Source organism: Geotrypetes seraphini, chromosome 3 (genome assembly GCF_902459505.1).
Source record: "Geotrypetes seraphini chromosome 3, aGeoSer1.1, whole genome shotgun sequence".
NCBI classification, from domain to species: Eukaryota; Metazoa; Chordata; class Amphibia; order Gymnophiona; family Dermophiidae; genus Geotrypetes; species Geotrypetes seraphini.
In genome coordinates, this window is record NC_047086.1 from 128,390,109 (window position 1) to 128,407,470 (window position 17,362).

The window sequence follows — 17,362 nt, forward strand, 5'->3', positions numbered from 1 at the left end:
TAATTTTCAAGCACACCTCCCTGGCCATAAAATATTTTCTACCCGCGTTACACTTTATCATCTTTAGCACATCTAAAAAATTCAAATAATCTCCATCATACTCTAGGAGTGAAGTGCATGTTGCCATATGCGCAAAACCTAACACCTTCGGTGACGTTACTTCGTGAGAAATGCTAAGGGTGCAAAAATTATTCGCACAGGAAATTGGAAGCGCTGCCTCTTCGCAGACCTAACGGCATGACTTTTGACATTGTCTCTTATACCATGAAGTAGAGAAACAAACGCTATGAAAAGCTTCCTTCGTTCTTCAAACCGGAAATAAAACAACCACAACAAGGGACGACACCCTTTCCAACAGCCTTTACCAAGATGGCGTCCAATAATACCAACACGCCACTGGTTCGGACATATTTTCAGTCTCCTCCCCTCAGTTAGCGCTCCCCTCAAAAAGGTCAGAGGAGGAGCGACGGCACCACGCCCACAACGCGTTATGACGTAAGGGGCGTGGAGCCGTGCGTAAACAAGCTGTTTGTTTGTGGGGGTGGAACATGGCGGAGAGAAGCTGAATCGACAGTTTTTCGCATGGTGCATTATCTGGCAACTAAGCAAGAGAAGGCGGCAGCGGGCAGCGGAACTAGTGTCTGCCAGAACTGTAGTAAATGTAAAAAGGACTTCTTAATTCATTCGCTAGCCTTCTCCCTGTATAGTCTGGGGTGTTTGCGGCAGCTGTCAACCCTACGCCTCCCCGCAGCTGGTGTTCCGGTCGCTGTCACTGTCCCAGCACGGGGCAGCCCGTGAGCCTGTCAGCTTCAGTGCCGCTCGCTCTTTTTTTTTTATTTCTTTTGCCTGGGAGAGACGCCACGCTCCACCCTCGCGGGGTCCAGGGAACTTTTGCTGACGACTTTTTTTTTTTAATTTTGTTTCTATTGGTTGTCTGGAGGAGCCTATAGAGAGTGCATTGGCAGAGACCAGTGGTGGCGACCAAAACCTGTGGCGGCTAGAGGAACCGGCAACGCCTGTCAGTCACCTCATAAGGTGAGTTCCCGCGGGAGGCGGCGGGATGTGTATATATCTATCTATATAAAATGTGTGTGTGTACGCGCGCGCTCTCAAGCTCGCTCCCTCGCACGCTTGTCTGTCCCCGACACCGGTCGGTCAGGCCGGCTTGCAACCCCTCTCAGTTTATCGGAGGGTGGCGACGGAGTTTTTGCTACCTATTCCCGTCAGTTGTTAAAGACTAAGAAGGTGGATTAGGAAAGGGTGTTCAGCGTGTCTAGTAGTGTTTTGTTGAAATATATAGAGGGCAGACTGGCTCTGTAAATCTTAAATCTGAACGCGCACAGTGAGGAAAAAATAGCGCGAGGCAACCCGAAAACTAAAGCCTTGTTCATAGAACTAAATCAAGCTGCCGCTCTTTGACTTTTTTTTTTTTGTGATCATAGTTTACCTGGAGAAGTCTTTTTGCGGTATAAAGGATTTGTGCTTGTAGTCTGAAGGACGACACAGAATCATCAAGAAAAGAACAGTAGTGTGCAAATACTTTTTCTTCTCGTTAAATGTCTTTTTTGATATTTGCTTTTCTGGAACTTTTATCTTTTGCGCCCCCCCCCCCCCCTTTTTGTGTGTAAACATGGCTGAAGGGACGAGCTGAGGGTTGGTCGGATTGCCTCGGTTCATCGTTTTATGTGACTCTTAGGAGTGAGTTGTTTTTATATGAGTTTAAAGCTGTGAAAATACTGTGCTGTCGAATGCATTAAATGTTATATAAGTTTGCGCCTAATCGGCATTTTTCTTCTGAAGATGGATGAGAAATAAGCTCCTGTGCAGAGAGCAAAGCAGAGATGGAAAGTTAAATCATACTCTTAACGCAGCTATAACTGGCGTTGTGCTAGAAGTTGCGGGATAGCAGCGATTACGAATTTGTGTTGCGAGGAGATGGTCTCAAATTTAGCGCCTGCTTGCTTTCTGCGCTGGACAGCTGCTGAAAGTTGTGGCCAAATTGGAGTTTCTGTGTTTATAATAGATGCTGCAAGCGAGGTTACTTATACTGTTGCAATAATATTTGATTTTGCTGGAGAAGAATTGTCCTCCTAACTTTCTGTCCAAAGTTGTTGAGAAAATAGGAAAAAATCTGCATGTTTCTAAAGGTGCTTTGTGACTTTTTTTTTTTTTTTTTTAAGCATTCGACAGACTATTGTTTCGGTTTTTGTTGTTTTTTTTTGCCATCGTGTTGTATGGATATTTTACATATTCATTTTTATCTTTTTGACATAACTTTTAAATGTAGTTAGAGGGTCATAAAGCTTGAACAAGTTGTTAAAGAGTTTCTGATCCACTATCATTTTTTGTGTGTCACATAAGGTAGCAAAACGGATCACTTGTCAGTTTTAGATCTGATAACAGCTGTATGCTTATTAAAAGAATTGCTTGAGCTTTTTACAGTACTGATTATTAAAATGCATCTAATGGTGCTGTAGACCAGGGGTGTCAAAGTCCCTCCTCGAGGGCCGGAATCCAGTCGGGTTTTCTGGATTTCCCCAATGAATATGCATTGAAAGCAGTGCATGCAAATAGATCTCATGCAGATTCATTGGGGAAATCCTGAAAACCCGACTGGATTCTGGCCCTCGAGGACCGACTTTGACACCTGTGCTGTAGACTATGAATTCTAATGTATCCAATATTACTTACTAATATTGATTCTGTACTTTTGGAGTTGTCTGATGAAAGTATGATCTCATTTCCCTATAGCTTTGCTAGGGTTTAGTGATGTAGCTAAAATATCAGGGCTAGTGGGAAAAATATTGAGGAGGCCCAATATAAGGAAATGAAATATTAAGACATCATGAAAAAAAGGTTGAATAAAATGTAGCTTTCTTTAAAATAAGTTTTTGTACAAAAATTACTTATTTAATTTTTTGTGTAAGAGAATGATATTGTAAATACATTTATTTCAGAAATATGAATAGGCCACCTAGAAACCTCACAGAAAAATACATGTTAACAGAATATTGCACCTTGATCATATACACAAAACAAGCTAGACCCTCAACAAATCTAAAACAACGGACCGCACATCAGTAATAGAGATATGAAAAGCAAGAAAAAAACAACTGGAAATCTCAAGAAGTCAGACTCTTCATGTTCAGCAATAGTAGAGAAATAAAAATGCAAGATATCAGAAAAGAACATTTGCCAAAGCTGACACATTCCATTTACTAAAGTCAGAATAAATTATTATTATTATTATTTTTACCATTTTGTTGCCTGAGTATTTTCTGTCTCCATTTGCTTTAGTCCAGTGTCTTTTCTGTTTTTCTCTAATTCTCTTGCAAGGTCTTCTGTCTGTTTGACATGTCTTCTCACTCCATGTCCACCACCCATCTTTCCTCTGCATCGTTTGTGTCCAATCCTCCATTTATTCTCATTCTCTATCTCTCTTTCTCTTCTCGTGCCATGTCTACCACCCATCTTTTCCTCTGCATCATTTGTGTCCTATCCTACATTCATTCTCATTCTCTATCTATCTTTTTCTTCTCACGCCATGTCCACCACCCATCTTTCCTCTGCATCCTTTGTGTCCTATCCTCCATTCATTCTCATTCTCTATCTCTTTTTTTTCTCTTTCTCTCTCTTCTTCACATGTTCCTCATCTGCCTTCTCAGTATCCCTACCTCTGTATCCCTGTCCCCAGGCTTTCTCCATTCCTAACATCTTGTCTATGTCCCATATTCCTCTCCTAAGGCCAGCATCTTTCACTGCCTACCCTTGCAATCCAGGATCTTTCTCTCCCTCCCTCCGTTGGTCCCTCATCTTTGCCCCTAGTACAGTCTCTCTTTTCTTCCCCCCCCCCACTTCCCCCACTGCGGTCTAGCATCTCTTCCCTTCTATAGTCTGCTCTTTCACTCTCTTCCCTCCAAGTCCAGCATCTCTCTCACTTTCTTTCCCCCCTCACCTCCTTGTTTGATATCTCTATGCCCCAAGAGGGTGGGTCTGGCATCTCTGTCTCTCCCCCATCCCATGGATCTGTCCTGGCCGTCTGGCCTGGCCTCACTTTATACTTTGTCTCCCCACCCATCAAGGGGGATAGCATCTCTTTCTGTCTCTTCCCCAATCCAGCAGATCTGGTGCAATCTCTCTCCTCCACCGTGTCTAGCATCTGCCACCCCTTCTTCCCTCCTGTGGGTCCGGCAACATTTTCTTCCTCTATTCCAGTGTTTTTCAACTTGGTCCTGGAGTACTCCCTTGCCAGTCAAGTTTTCAGGATATCCACAATGAATATGCATAAACTTGATCTGCATGCACTGCTTCCATTTTATGCAAAACTCTTTCATGAATATTTATTGTGGATATCCTGAAAACCTGACTGACAAGGAGGTACTCCAGGACCGAGTTGAAAAACATTGCTCTGTTCCCTCCCACCTCCAGCTCCAGAAGCATCTCTTCCTCCCGATCCTGGAAAACCAATGAGCCACACGGTACTTTTGGCTGCCCTGGTGCTTCTCTCTGCTTGGTCCTGTACACAGAAAGTTGCCTCAAAGCCAAACAGAGAAAAGCACCTGGGCAGTCAGAATATAATAGAGGTAACAGGCATGCAAATCTGCTTCATGCATATTCATTAGGGATAGCTTAAAAACCTGACTGGCTGGGTTCCCCCAAGACAGGTTTAAGAACCACTGCTTTACAGTAATACAATTTGTGTTATTTTTATGCAAAGGTGAAGGTCTGCTAATTTTATGTTGGCAGTATGACCTGTGCAAGATCCGTGAATAATGTCTTTCATGCTTGGAGTTTGGGTGGGTGGGAGGAGGTAGTCTTTCTCCTGTCCACCAAGTGCTGCGTTAATTATGGCTGCTACTATCATGTTAACAGTAGTGCCTTATACAATAGCATGTTGCACCCTCTTTAACAGATCTGGCATTGCAATTATGTACTACTTTATCTCAAATCTGTGTGTGGTGTTTTTTTTTAACAGAGTATAATTTATCCTCTACAATCAGGATTGTAGTATTCTTTTTGGATAAGACTATGTATAAAACTTCAAATATCTTTGATCAAGGAAAAATATTCATTAGTAAAACATTTATCACATTGGTAAATACTTTGATGGTGACAAATTTAGGGACCCTTTTACAAAACCGCAGTAAATGCACCTAAGCCCATTCAATTTCTATGGGCTTTGGTGCATTTACAATGACAGCATTGCTACTGTGGTTTTGTAAAAGGGCCCTTTAGGCCTCAGTGAGAAGGGTCTCAAAGCTTCAGGTGCTTTCTTGCAGAGATCCTTTTCTTAAATTCACTGAAACTGGAGTCTTGTTGTGCTCTATTCCTTCTTTCCTGCTTGAAGGTAGTTGTGACATTTCATATCAATCAGGAAGTCAGATTGCCAGCTTTCCAGTCCACATGTTCCAGGAAGTGGGACCGAATTCAGAAGAAATTGGATGCAAGAAGAGTGCATCTCGGATATCTTGATGTCGCCAAAGAGCTTTGACTCTCAGACCATCTTTCAGTGCTGATAACTCCAGCTAGGTGAGGTGCGCCAGCTTTCCAGGTCTCGATTTCCAGGTGAATCTGTAGAGCAATTTCGTCAGCATACATTGTTTGTGGGGCACAGTCCCCTGTTTCTGTGAAGGCATATTCGACTTAAGAGGTTTGGCTTCATTGTGGGCCGAAAGTAGGGCAGTCTCCCCTGAAGAGATTTGTAGAGCGGCAAATTGATCCACTCTATGTACATTTGTCAAGTTTTACAGCATAGTTGTGGCAGCAAGGGAGGATACTCTGCCTTTGGATCCTCTCTGTAACCAGCTGGCGCAGTCATCCTGCCCTAGATTTCTGGGACTGCTTTTGTATGTTCTGCTTGTTCAGAATGATACACCTATTGCACTAGAAAGAGATTAGGTTCTTAACTTGCTAATCTTTTCTAGTAGATAGTTGTGTCATTCTGGACTCCTGCCCTGTCATTTATTTCCTTCTGTCTTGCTCAGAATGATCTTATCCAAGCCTGTAAGTTGGATGCTAGTCAGACTGTAGGGGGAATATCATCACTGGTCAACAAAAAAAAGTTTTTCTTTGCTACTGAGAACTTAAGTGTTCTTAGTTAATTTAATGATGCTGATTTCAGATCTGTAATTTAAATTCAGCTAGCATGTCAGGTTTCTGAGATACATGTTACTGATTTTTTTAGACAGTTTGCCATATCGGCACAATATTGCGAGTATGAACTGTGTCCCCCCCAAACTTGTGTTAAGGAATTTACTCTGAAAACAAACATGAAGACAATAAGGAGACACGTTACAGCATATATTTACGTCTTTCTTAACTCATAAAAATGTGATGTCAGCATGTTTAGAAATGTTTGAGACACTTGCTTGTACATTTGTCTCTCTTTGCAAGAACCAACAATAGTCTCCCATCATACTGGGCTTGAACTTTCCCTGATATCTGCTTTCCATCACCTTAATGAAATCTTTCCCCATGCTCATTGCTGACGTCACCAAGATTGGGTGGGAAGAATTCAAGGTGAGAAGTGCATTTTAAGTGACATTCTGGCACCTATTAGCTGATTTGCTGTCGGCATGTTCTCCACAAGCTCAGCATAATTCTCTGATCTGTGATTACCAAGAAAATTCTGAACAACCTGCAAGAATGCTTCCCATGCTGCTGATTCAGCTGGGTTCAGCTTCTGTTTGAATGCCTCATCGAGGATCAGTTCACAAATTTCAAGTCCAACAAAAACACCTTCTTTGATTTTGGCTTCGCTTTTCTCGAAACCATAAGAACATAAGGAGTGCTTCTGCTGGGTCAGACCAGGGGGTCCATCATGCCCAGCAGTCCACTCACGTGGCGGCCCATCAGGTCCAAGACCTATATAGTAACCCTCTATCTATACCCTTCTATCCCCTTTTCTCTCAGGAAATTGTCCAATGCCTTCTTGAACTCCAATACCGTACCCTGTCTTATCACGCCATCTGGAAGTGCATTCCAGGCGTCCACCACCCGTTGGGTGAAGAAGAACTTCCTCGCATTGGTTCTGAATCTGTCCCCTTTTAATTTTTCTGAATGCCCTCTCGTTCTTGTAGTTGTCGAAAGTTTGAAGAATCTGTCCCTCTCCACTTTCTCTATGCCCTTCATGATTTTGTAAGTCTCTATCATATCCCCTCTAAGTCTCCACTTCTCCAGGAAAAAGAGCCCCAGTTTCTCCAGTCTTTCAGTATATGAAAGGTTTTCCATACATTTTATCAAACATGTCGCCCTCTTCTGAATCCTCTCGAGTATTGCCATATCCTTCTTTAAGTACGGCGACCAATATTGGATGCAGTACTCCAGATGCGGGCGCACCATCACCTGATACAATGGGAGGATAACTTCTTTCGTTCTGGTTGTAATACTCTTCTTGATTATACCTAGCATTCTATTCGCTTTCTTAGCGGCCGCTGCGCACTGTGCCGACGACTTCATGGTCTTGTCCACTATTACCTCCAAGTTCCTTTCTTGGGTACTCTCACTCAGTAACAGCCCTCCCATTGTGTAGCTGTACCTCGGGTTTCTGTTCCCTGCGTGCAAGACTTTACATTTCTCTACATTAGACTTCATCTGCCATCTCGACGCCCACTCCCCTAGCTTGTTCAGGCCCTTTGTAAATCCTCGCAGTCCTCTTTAGTCCTAGCCCCATTAAATAGTTTGGTGTCATCTGCGAATTTTATTACTTCGCACTTCATCTCAGTTTCTAGATCATTTATAAATACGTTGAACAGCAGCGGTCCAAGCACCGACCCCTGCGGAACTCCACTCGTGACCCTCCTCTAATCCGAGTAGTGGCCCTTCACTCCTACCCGCCAACCAATTTCCGATCCACCTGTGTACGTCTCCTTCCACCCCATGGTACTTCAGTTTCCGAAGTAGGCGTTCGTGAGGTACCTTATCAAAGGCTTTTTGGAAGTCTAAATATACGATATCTATGGGGTCCCCTTTGTCCATCCATTTGTTGATTTCTTCGAAGAAGTGCAATAAGTTCGTCAGGCACAATCTTCCCTTGCAGAAGCCATGTTGGCTTGTTATCATAAGTTTATTCCTTTCTAGATGCTCCTCGATGCTTTCTTTTATCAGCGCTTCCGCCATTTTCCCCGGAACTGAGGTCAGACTTACCGGTCTGTAGTTCCCTGGGTCACCTCTTGATCCCTTTTTATAGATGGGCGTAACTTTGGCTATCTTCCAATCTTCCGGGATCACACTTGTTTTTAGGGATAGATTACAGACTTGTTGTAGTAGTGCCGCTATCTCCTCCTTCAGTTTTTCAGTACTCTAGGGTGGATTCCGTCCGGGCCTGGTGATTTGTCAGGTTTTAATTTTTCTATCTGCCTGTGGACGTCTTTGAGGCTTACTTCCATGGATGTTAGTTTTTCTGCTTGGTCCCCTTTGAAGATGTGTTCAGGTTCCGGTACGTTGGATGTGTCCTCTTTTGTAAATACTGACGAAAAGAACATGTTTAGTCTCTCCGCCACTTCTTTCTTCTCTTTTCACCACTCCCTTCCTATCTCCGTCATCCAGCGGTCCCACCTCCTCCCTAGCCGGCTGCTTCCCTTTAACATATCTGAAGAATGGTTTGAAATTTCGTGCTTCCCTGGCTAGCCTCTCTTCATATTCTCTTTTTGCTTTTGTAACCACGAGGTGACATTCTTTTTGATACTTCCTGTGTTCTTTCCAGTTCTCCTCGGTTTTGCCCTTTTTCCATTTCTTGAAAGAATTCTTCTTATCACCTATCACTTTTTTCACTTCTTTAGTTATCCATGCCGGGTCCTTTGTTCGGTTCTTTTTGCACCCCTTTCTGAATCTGGGGATATACAGATTTTGCGCCTCGCTCACTGTGTCCTTGAATAAAGACCAGGCTTGCTCTACAGTCTGCCATTTCTTCGAGCTGCTCCTAAGTTTCTTCCTTACCATTACCCTCATCGCTTCGTAGTTTCCTTTCTTGAAGTTATAAGTTGTCGCGGTGGTTCTCTTTCCCTTCGGTATTCCTACTTCAACTGTTCCCCAATGGTCCCACTATTTCCACTTCCTTTGCAGGTCCTCTTAACCCATTTAGGATTAGATCCAGGGTGGCATTTCCTCTCGTCGGTTCTCTTACAAGCTGATCCATAAAGCAGTCCTGTATAGCCTCCAGGAATCCGGACTCCCTAGCGCATCTTGAGCTTCCAAGACTCCAGTCTATCCTGGGATAGTTGAAGTCTCCCATAATAATCGTGTTTCCGTTTTTGCAATCTCGTTTCATCTCGGCTTCCATTTCCTCATTGGTAGCTTCGGTTTGCCCAGGTGAACGATAGTACATGCCCATCTTTATCTCGGGCCCTTTCCTTCCTGGTATTTTAACCCATAGCGATTCTGATTTGTTGGTCATTGCTGCTGTGTCCACTCTAGTCGAGTGTATGCTTTCTTTTATGTATAGGGCTATTCCTCCTCCTTTCTGACCTGACCTGTCCTTGCGATAAGAATTTGTACCCTGGCAGTGCTATGTCCCATTTGTTTTCTTCATTCCACCATGTTTCGGAGATCCCAATGATGTCTAGGTTCTCAGTTTTGGCCATGACTTCTAATTCCCCCATTTTGTTCCTTAGGCTCCTTGCATTAGTATATATGCAATTTAGGTCCTGGTATTTTTTTGTCTTCGTTTCCTTTCCCTGTGCATCGATCTTTATTTTCTACTCCTGTTCAACAATCCTTCTCTTATCCTCCTCTTCTGGATCATTCAACTCCTGTGTTTTGCCCGATGTTTCTTCCCTGCATTTTTCCCACTTAGTATCTTCAAGGTATACCTTCTTCCGAATCGTCGACACTTGGTCGACTGCCGGCTTTCCCCTTCTTAGTTTAAAGCCTGTTCTATTCCTCTCCTGATGTTTGCTAGAAGTCTAGTTCCCGCTGCGCTCAGGTGCAGTCCATCTCTCCTGAAGAGCTTGCTCTTGCCCCAAAACGTTGTCATTTCCTCACAAAGTGGAACCCCTCTTCTTCACACCATCTCCTCATCCACGCATTTATTGATTGTAGTTCCGTCTGCCTCTTCACATCTGCCCTCAGTACTGGTAGGATCTCTGAAAACGCTATCTTCCGAGTCCTCATCTTCAACTTCCTTCCCAGAATCTTGAATTGTTCTACCAGTGCACTTCTACTGTAGTCCCTCCTGCTGACATCATTTGTCCCGATGTGGATCATTACTGTAGTCTCTTCCGTCTCTGCTCCTTCTAGGATCTTCCTAATTTTGTCCACGATGTCCTTTGTTCTCGCTCCTGGGAGGCAGGTCACCATTCGATCCTCTCTTCCACCTGCTATGTGGCTATCTACTTGCTTAAGGATTGAGTCTCCCACTAGGATCGCAGACTTTCTTTTTCAGTTTTCACTCCGGTCGCAGGTCTATGTCCTCAGAGTGCTTCACTACTACTTCATTTTCTATGTCCTCGGTGTGCCTTGCTGCTGCTTCTTCTTGGCATCGACTAGAACAGTGTTCTTCAACCTTTTTGCACCCGTGGACCGGCAGAAATAAAATAATTATTTTGTGGACCGGCAAACTACTAGGACTAAAATTTAAAAACCCCGTTTACGCCCCATCTCCGCGAGCTCGGTCCCCGCAAACCATCTGATCCCATCTGCATTTATGATTTTATATTGAATGTATTTTATTAAAGTATAAAAAGAAACAATATTCTGAACAATTGTGATTTTATAAATACAAATATACAGAGCACGGACCAACAAAACCCCTCTCTCCCCCTCCCCTTCACATATATCCCCTCTACTATCAAGAAAACTGAACAAGCCAAGTTATTATAGAATGCTACATAGAAATATCATGCTAACAGAATACTGCAGTCCCCAGTTATGTCTCTAGCAGGATATATAATTCAAATCTGATATATTCTAATGACAAAATAGAAATAAAATTATTTTTTTCTACCTTTTGTTGTCTCTGGTTCCTGCTTTCATCTTCTTTTCACTCTTTTCCTTCCACCATCTGCCCGTTCCATCCAATGTCTGCCCTCTCCCCCTTCCATATGTATCTGACTTCTTTCTATGCCCCTCTTCCTTGTCCATCCTCCTCTCTCCTTTTTACATCATTCATTCCAGCTTCACTGCCTTCTTCATTTTTATCTCTCCTACACCAGATCTAGCATCTTTATCCCTCTCTCATTTCTCTGCTGACCCCCTTTCCAGCATCAGTCTCTCTACTTTCTCATTCCTCTCTCTTCCCTTTCTCTCATCTGATCTCTCCATTCCACCCTGACCCCCTTCCTCTCCTGTAATCTCCCTGCCAGCTGTTTCCTTCCTTTTTTCTTTCTCCCTACCCTCCTTCCTTTTTTTCCTTCTCCCTTCCCTCCTCCCTCTATCCAACAGTAACTCTCTTCCCATCCCTTTCCCTCCTCCCCTCCCAGCAGCATCTCTCCTTCTTCTCCCTTCCCTCCTCCCTCTATCCAACATTAACTCTCTTCCCATCCCTTTCCCTCCTCCCCTCCCAGCAGCATATCTCCTTCTTCTCCCTTCCCTCCTCCCTCTATCCAACAGTAACTCTCTTCCCATCCCTTTCCCTCCTCCCCTCCCAGCAGCATCTCTCCTTCTAACTCCCTTCAAGTCCAGTAACAGCTCTCCCTTTTCCAGCACCTTTCCAGCCTCCTACAGTGGCTTCCTCCCCTTCCAGCAGCTCTCGGTACTTGCCTGCAGGAAGTTGCCGGAAAATCACTGCCCTGGCAAATAGGAGAGCTGTTGGGAGGGGAGACAGCCACTGTGAAGGCTCCCCAGGATCTTATTCGCACACGCTTACCTCAATCTGCAGCTCTCTCCGGTCTAATCGCAACTTCCCCGCGGCCCTCTTCAGCAACTCGGCAGGGGTGGTGATCAAGACACGCTGCCGACATCGGGACCTTCACTCTCTGAGTCCCGCCTATTTTGTTTCAACTTCCTGTTTCCGAACAGGCGAGACTCATAGAGGGAAGGCCCCGATGTTGGCAGCCTATCTTGATCGCCTGAGGCTGGGAGGAACATTAATCAGCAGGAACCGCAGTCAGGAGGAACCGCAGGCGGCAGGAAATTTAACTGCCGATTTGATCTCGCCGGCCCTGCGCGGACCGGCAGAAATTTTCTGCGGACCGACATCGGTCCGCGGACCGGCGGTTGAAGAACTGTGGACTAGACCATTTCTCCCCTTCTTGCAGGATTCCTCTGTGGGTTTCTTCCTTGGCATCGTCTTTCACTTGTTCTCCCTTCCATGTTGGTGTGTCTTCATCTTTCCTCTGATGTTCGTGTTCTTTCACCCTCCTCCTGTAGGCCTCCTCAATGAATTCCTCCGCTGTCTTGAGTGGGTCTTCTGTGGTGTAAAGTCCTTCCAGTTCATGTATCCTGTCCTTCAGTTGCCTGACTTCCCTCTTCAAGCTTGTCAGCTCCTGACACCGACCGCATACATATGACTGCCTCCCCTAGGGGAGGTAGTTGTACATATGACAAACGTACTTCTTCAGTGCTGAAACGCATCACCATTTCTGTCCATCGCCTTGACAAAATTTTTCAGCAGACCCAGTTTTATGTGAAGTGCTGGAAGATAGGTCATGCACTTCAGGTTATACACTCGTCCACAGCAGCAGAGACACATTCTTCATCTGAACTTTTGGCACATTGTGCTGCAGATGTGAAAGGAGGAATTGGAACTGGATTCTTCAAGTCATGAGGAACGGGTTTAATTGCTGACGGGCAATCAGGATACACAATTTTTAATTTATTCCTCTTTGTGAATCCAGCAATTTTTGTCATGCAAAAATAACAGTTTGAGTAGTGATGATAATAATAATAATAACTTTATTCTTTTATACGGCCATAACCAAAAGTTCTAGGTGGTTTACACTAAAAAGAGCTGGACTATCAGCGAAATACAATAATACAGTAAAAAATACAAATATTTGTAAAATAGAATTTCAATAATAAAACTCACTAAGTAATAAACTTATCGAACAAAGTGGTCTTAATTTATTTCCGAAAACTGCAATAGGATAACATAGCTTGCTGAATACATTTACCTAACCAAGATTGTTGCCTACCAGCTTGAATTGCTAGGGTCCTATCTAAGAAGGTCTTATATCTACACCCATTAATTTTTGGATAAGCAAATAAGTAGATGCCACACCATGGGTACAGGAAAAGGCATTTTCTTCTGTTTCGCATTCATCCATTGTATTAATCCGGAATTGCAGACAGTGCAACACACATGAGGTGCCCACGCTTTATCTTGCTTGCAAACTTTACAGTCAAAATAATGCTTGTATGCACTTTGAAGTCTGCTGGACAGATTCTTTCGCTGATCTTGTGCAGTATATTGTCTGCAGACCCTCTATTTCTGCTGGGGCGGGCAGTGGACAGAAGATGCCGGCGGTGGCAGTGCGGTGTTGAGATTTGTTTCCTCTGCCTGACATTTTCAGGAAATGTGGAGTACACACGTGTGAGGAAGGAAAAGATGGGGAGGGTTTGCTGCGGAGAGAGCCGACCAGCGAATGGGCTGGCTGGCAGGGAGATGCCATTTCCACCAGAGTGTTGCCTGGTGCTGCCAGATTTGGGGGAGGGGTAGAAGATTATGAGGAAGCAATATAGGACTTGGGGGAGGGAGACATGTTGGATTCAAATCAGGGAAGGTGGGAGAGATGTGACACTCAGGAATAGGGTAAGAAGAGGAGGGAAATATGTCAAATTTGTGAGGGACAGGGAGAGATGGTCAGAGAGAATAGAAGGATCACAGAGAGAGGTGGCAGAGGGGAGTAGGAGGGGTACAATGAGAGATAGATTTGAAGGACAGCAGAGGGAGCAAGAGAGGGAGAGAAGGACATGGGGAAGACAGAGGGGATCAGGGAGAGATGGATATGGAGGGGCAAAATGGAGAGAGAGATGGATTTGGTGGAGAGGGCAAAATGTGGAAAGGGAAGGAGAGTCAAGGGAGGAAAGATGGACTACTCAGGGAGAGCAGAGGATGGACAGGGAAAGGCAGAAGGGATATGGACTGGGGGTTGGGAGGAGAGAGTAGAAGGGCAGAGGGGAAGAGGAGGGGAAGAGAAAGAAAGAGAGGAAGGAAATGCGGGGTTACAAGGGTGGAGTAAACAACAAAGAGGGGAGATGCTAGACATGGTGGATCCATGTGGGATAGTTGTCAAGGAGATGAATGAGCAGAATGAATATATTTGAATAGAAATGTTTTAATGAGAAGCAGATAAAAAGGAATAGGAAGATGAGAAATGTGAAAGCTAGGGGGTGAGAGAATGAGAGAGAAATTTGATTAGATAAAAAGTGAACAATGTTCCCTCTAAGCTACGTGGCCGCATACCTTTTGGTATAGGCACATGCAGCCAGCATACCAGGACCTTAGGCCATACTCTGCTGCTGCTGTGGCTTTGTGAAGAAAGAAGTGAGGCTGGAAGGAAAGAGGAGGAGGAGGCCTACTTGGATGTCTTAGAGCCGGCCAGAACACAGGTGCACACCCTTGGGAGGGGGCATGAACTTGGGATGAGGGAGGGAGAGAGGTATGTTGGGTCACAAAAGGGAGGGATAGAGGGAGAGGGGTGCATTGGGACACAGAAGGGAGGGGAAGGGCACACTGAGACAAGGAAGAAAGTATGAACTTATGGAGAGAAGGGAACGTGTTGGGACACAGAAGGGAGAGAGGGGGCACAAACTTGGGACACAGGAGGGAGGGGGCATGACCCTGAGACATAGGATGGAGGAAGGGAAAGAGATGCTGAGGTGGGGGAGGGAATAGAAAGTGAGAATTGTTGAACATGGGTGTCAGAGGAAAAGAGAAAGTGTACATGGGGAAAGGAAGAAAGAGAAGAATTGATGGGAGGGAGAGAATTGTTGGACATGGTGGTGGGAGAGGAGTGAGGTTGAGAGAGAGAAATGTTGGTTGTGGTGGAGAGGGAACAGTGGACAGATGGAAAGGGATGCAAGAGGGAGGAATATTGAACATGGATGGTGGTGGAGGGAATGGAGGAAAAGATGCGGCATGGTGCTGGAGAGGAGTGATAGGAGAAATGTTGGGCAGGGGGTTGTTGGGCAGGGGCAAAAAATGTTGCACACAGTTTGGGGGATAAGAGAGGGAGAAATGTTGGATGTGACAGTAAAGGGATTTGGAGAAAGGCACCCTGGATCCCTCCCTCCCTCTCTCTCTCTCCCTTCTCCTTTTGCAGCAAGAGAGAGAATGAGAGAGAGAGATGGTGGATAGTGAAAGAAAGGGATATATGAGGATGGAGGAGAGAGGAAGAAATACTATGTAGGGGTGTGGAGGGGAAAATGACTGCACTTTGTGTAGTTTAATTTTATAGTTACCATTATGTATTGTTAATAAGATTATATTGTGTGTACAGTATATGAAAAATGAATGGAAGAAATGGCATTTACAAGTACTCTTATTATGGGGCGGAGTCTGGGGCAGGTCTGGGGTGGAGCTTTTGGCCCCTCCCCAAACAAAAAGCATTTTGTTGCCTATGCTCGGGGTACTTCTTGAGCTCCATTATGGCTTAGATTAGCATGTTGTTGCTCTGTTTAATTCTTAATGTTCATCTATTTGTTATATTTCAGAGCAGTACAGTCTTGTTAGTTGGGGAGTTTTCCCTTATCCCTACTTCACCTAGTTTTTCAAAAGGGCAGTTGCCTGCTTGGGAACTAACTGTAGGGGGCAGCAGAGCCCTCTGTGAAGTAGGAGGAACCAGAAAAAAAATCCAGAGTGGATTTCTTCTGTAAGGTATGCGTCTACAAGGAAATTACCCGTTTGTCCATAGTGATATACCTATCTACTAGAAAAGATATTAGCAAGGTAAGAACCTAATCTCTTTATATTGTTATTCCACTGTTGGCTTGTGGTTACATTTAATCACTTACTTTCAGCAGTTAAAACCATTAAAATGATAAACTGTTAATAATAGTATGCCAGTTTTTCAACCTGTTCATTGAGAATTAATCCATTAAACTGTTACTAACATTTCTATTACTGCAGTACTTAATAGAGCGAGTCTCAACAAACTTTCACTGAATCTAGGAGCCAGTAGCAGAAACCTCTTTCCTAGAGCAGTTAAGGGAATGCAGACACTTGCTAGGTGATATGGGTGAAGCCTTGTGTGCTAGATTACTCTTTATTCAGAAATTTGAAATTGACTTTTCTAAGCCCATGCGGGATTTCTCTTCTTGACAAAACCTTTAATTTCAATTTTTCTTCTGTGCGAGTTGTGGTTATTTTTTTTCTTCTCTCCCTTTACTTAAACATTGTCACTGCAGGTTGATTCGGATTTTCCTTTCACTTTGAGTTTATATGACGTGTGTTGTTCATGCCCCCTTGGCTTCTGCTTTTTTGCTATCTTCCCCCCACCCCGGGACAGCCATGAATAGGAGGAAATGGCATAAATAAAGCTGTGAAGCAAGTAACTTCTATGCTTACTTCAGCTCAGAACTGTTATCATGTAAGGCCTGCAGCACAAGGACTGTCGCCCCACCTCCCCCCATCTCCTTCAGTGATCACAAATTTGTAGTACTGTAAGTGAAACATAACCCCCCCAAATCCTACTCTTCCCATAAATCAGGTGGTAACCAATACTGAAAAATGAAAAGAACATAGTTCACCATTACTTTTAAGAAAAATAAATTTGCCCCTTCTCAGTCTGGGTCTCTTCCTCCTTATGGAAAACCACAAATCTCAATCAAAATGACATGCTGCTTCACAGTCCTGCAGTTCCCAGCTCTTTCCTACTGTTTGTGACTGCCAACTATTCCAGTTTCTCAGAATGTTTGTACAGGGTACCACTACCATATTACAAGCAATGGAAGCACAACACCACAGCTTAATGAACATAAAGGTACAAGACTTAACCGTGCTTCTCTTCTTTCATCTGGGCCCCCTAGCCTTCATCTTCAGACCAGAGCCTGCCCTTTCACTTCAGTCTTGCCTGTTTCCACCATTGGGACCTTATCTTGCTTGAAGCGACACATCAAATCCAAATCCTTCTCCTCTTCTAGATTTAGATGAAGTTCATCTAAAAGAGTTTGCTTATTTAAAATTTATATACAAAAATTTCTAAAATATTCTCTTTTTATCTGTGTCCAAGAAATTGGGCAGTATTGCCCCACATCCTGATACTAGAATTCCATTATAAAGTCTTTTCAACCTCGTGATGTGATCAGCATCAGTTGCCATTTCATAAAGTCTCCATATCTGTGGTTGGACCTCCTAGAAAGGATAGTAAGTTTGTAGATATTATGAGAAAGGAAGTCTATCGAAGCTCCATGCTGACCCTCAAGATTCTAGTACACCAATTTCAGGTGCTTCATTTCTAGCATTCGGTTTTGTAACAGCTTGATA

At 44.0% G+C, this 17,362-nt stretch overlaps 1 protein-coding gene across 15 annotated transcripts in view; it reads left to right on the top strand.

Moving 5' to 3' along the window:
- The first annotated feature begins 469 nt into the window (after window positions 1-469).
- NCOA1 (nuclear receptor coactivator 1) overlaps window positions 470-17,362 on the top strand; it is a 631,796-nt gene continuing 614,903 nt past the window's right edge. For 14 of the 15 annotated variants that reach the window (XR_004538963.1, XR_004538966.1, XR_004538965.1 and 11 more), the window contains exon 1: window positions 470-1,035. The gene's annotated coding sequence lies outside the window, so the exon portion shown is untranslated. Of the gene's footprint in view, window positions 1,036-5,347; window positions 5,530-17,362 lie in introns of all 15 variants that reach the window. The other variant, XM_033939867.1, reaches the window with a different exon arrangement.